The following is a 3,454-nucleotide window of genomic DNA, read 5'->3' as shown; positions in this document are numbered from 1 at the left end:
ATTACTAGGTCCCGCAAGTCCTGCTGTTCGTCCTCCATATCTGTGGAGTAGAGTCAGTGGCTGGATTAACAGCAAAAGTCTGCAGCAGGGGTGAAGACTCTTCTCCCAAAGAGGTGCCTCTTCCGAGTAGAATCCGAGGCCAACTGCTGTTTTCTTGCCCAAACAAAAAAACAACAAAATACTAAAAGGTTATTAATCTTAAAAAGACCAAACAGATCATATAATCATCATATGTTGAATGTAGGAAGAAACATTTAACATGGTAAAAAAACAAACTGAAAGAAGGTACATAGGAGCACACGTCTCTGCTTTAAAAATAATCCTGCCGACAACGCCAAATTGTGGCAAGGGCAGCTGTAAGCCCCTGCCAGCAAATGTAACAACGCCACTCTGGGAATTTCACCCAGAGAATACCAACTTAGCACACAAGTTCTAATACAGAGAAAAGGAGCAAAGATGGGAGTTCCAGTTCAAACAGCTTTTTTACTTTTTATTTAGACAGCAGATCAATTGGTGGCTCTAATGAATAAAGATTTTTAAAAGATGAGATCCTGTTAAAAGTCAATTGTTTTATTACAAAAATATACTTCAAAATCCTAAAAGGTTACCAGTGCAGGGGAGAGGGTGTCAGAGAGACCCACAGGAGGGAGTACGTGAAGGGAAAGGGGGAAGGGAGGGGGTCACCACCACCGGGCACCGGAAAGAACAAGCCGCTCACACTGCAAAGCAGAAGACACACAGGTTAGTCATGCATTTTATATGGAGGCATTTAAAGCTCACTTCTACTATAAAAGAGGACACAGCAAAGTTGCATGCAATAGACCCAGAAGGGGGGGGACCCTGCACCCAGTGACCCCCACCTGTACGCCTATGACAACCCACCTGCACTGGTACTAAACACCACTCAAAATGTCAATGGTTCAGATATTTAGTCACCACAAGCCTTCTCTCCAACACAGTTCAACTAAATTAAATAAATAAACCAAAAATAGAACAGTTTAAAGCAAACCAAATAAACATAAGAAAAAGGTGGGCAAGAAAACAGCAGTAGCCAGAGCTCCTCCTTTGCCAGAACCACAATTGGATCACGTGGGGTTCTCCATCATATTCCCATTCCTAGTATGAAAGGCATGTATATTAATCCGTTCAAGGGGGCATATAATATGCAACATCTCCACAGCCACAGTCCATTATCCCAAACTGGACATTTAAATACAATAAAGAAACCGCATACCTGAGGGTTGCAAGTTAGGCCAAACAACTTAGGTGCATAGGCTAGCACTAAGTTCACCACATTCCTCTCACTAATGCCGCACTGCGTGGGGGAAGGGAGGAGACGCCACCACTACCTTGCTTTAGCTCTCTTGTTACCGCAAACACCTGCCGACACCAGGGAGGTACCTCATAAAGAAAGAGCTAACAGTATGTATGTGACAGACTACAAAAACTACATACCTTAGTTGAACATTAGCATCCCTAAAGCAATGTGGTGTTGGGAGAGAGCGAAGAAAGCCTGCTGCTGGCTGCTTGCAGATATCTTTGAACAAAGAGCCAAGTGATTGGGTCACCTGGCACTAATCACTGATTGCACGGTGTGGCTGAAACAGGAAGGGGGAGGGGGAAGTCTACCTGTCACAATCAGTCTACCTGTCACACAGGGATAGCGTGTGCTTAGTTTAAACTTGGCGGTAGTAAGCCGCTGAACAGGGAAACTACGTTAGATTAACAGAGTTAGGCTAGAGAGAAAAACACAGCCTGTAGCGACTATCACGGAGAAACAGGAAATGACGCAAAGCGCTTACCGTCAGAGAAGTCTCGCGAGACTGGAGTGGAAATCACAACCGCTCTGTGAAGCCTCACTCACTGATTAAACCTCAAGATGTCAACCAACGATCAAAGAGATTTCCCTTGTCCCTAACAAACTCAACGTAAGTTTGGGTTGAACTTTTTCGATGAGCTCTGAATTTTGCCGGTATGCTTCAGGCACAAGCTCATAGGCGTGCAGAACAGCGGCTTTTACTTTTACGTAATCTAAACTGTCTTCCACAGGAAGTGCAGACACAACTTCTTGAGCTTTTCCGTAGATCTTACATTGCAGGAGCAAGGGCCAGATCTCTAATGGCCATTTTAAGGCTGCTGCTAAACGTTCAAATGCATGGGAAAAAAACATCTACTTCAGCCTCTCTAAATTCAGGCACGAGAGCAATATACCTGCTGATGTCAACTGGAGGCAGTGAACCGGTGGGAGCAAGGGGCGTGGCTATGGTAGGGACAGTTCTCTGTGCGTCAAGCTCTAGTTGTCGGATTCTGATAGCTGTCTCTGCTTCTAACTCCAGTTTTTTAACGTGCAGGCGATAATCAAGATCAGCCTGTCAAATTTTCTCTCTCTCCTCAGCCTCCATCTTGAGGCGAGCAAGGCAGACTTTTATACGGGCGTCATCTCTAGACCCCGTGGACTCAGACAGTGAAAGGGCGTTGAATTTAGGCAAAGTGAACGGTGTTTTAGGCCGTACCTTAGCCTTCAATCCGTCACCCACAATCACCTTGTCCTCATCAGACGTATCCGATGCACCCTTAGTCTCACCATGCAGGCTACCCAACACATGAGCGCCTAAACCTGGAGGAGCAACAGACACTGGAGGATCAGCAGGACAGGCTACATCTAATTTAACATCAACGGCTTCCTCTACAACAAATACTCCTAGTCTGACCAGCTCACTGACAACCACTTCCCTCAGTTCAGCTTTTAACAGTTGCCTCGACACCTGAATATTATAGTGGGCTGCAATAACAAATAAATCCTCTTTACGGCAGCTGTTAAGCAGCACCAAAGAAGGATTCTCAACAAATTGAGTAAGCACGGACTGTGCCATCATTAGTCTCAATTAGATTAACACAACAAAATACAACAATTTGGCACGGGATAAGGTTATAAAGATCCTGGACGAGCCCCCACTTGTTACAACCCGAACAGTAGAGTCTAGGGACAGAAGGGAAGCAACAAAGCACGTGTACGGTTTGCTAGTCAGCCATTTATTTCAACACAACAAGAAGAAAAGAACAGTAACTGGGCTACAGTCCGCCACAAACACACGGTGAGCAGTAAGCTCCAAGCAGACAGAACAAAAGCAGGTGTCAGGCCTGCATGGGGTTTTAGACTAGTTAGTGGCCCTCCAAAATAAAAGTACAAAACAAAACCACTCTTCAACTAGTCTAAATCCCCCCTCCCTTTACAAAGACAATTTATGTCACAATGGTTCGAACAAGTTGGCGTGTCTGATCAAGTTGAATCACAGATCGCCCTGCACCAACACAAGAGCAGCTCTTTTATGGACCAGCAGCAAAGAGGCTCCAACAAACTCCACTGACAAGCCGATTGTCCACACCTGCAGCAGGAGGAGACAGAGGCGGGGCGCAGAGGGAGTTCCCAGACACCTTCCATGAAATCACAGGG

This window comes from Eutrigla gurnardus (assembly GCF_963514095.1).
Source record: "Eutrigla gurnardus genome assembly, chromosome: 5".
In the NCBI taxonomy this organism is placed as follows: Eukaryota; Metazoa; Chordata; class Actinopteri; order Perciformes; family Triglidae; genus Eutrigla; species Eutrigla gurnardus.
The sequence above is the reverse complement of the archived record's forward strand: the minus strand, read 5'-3'. Positions refer to the sequence as shown.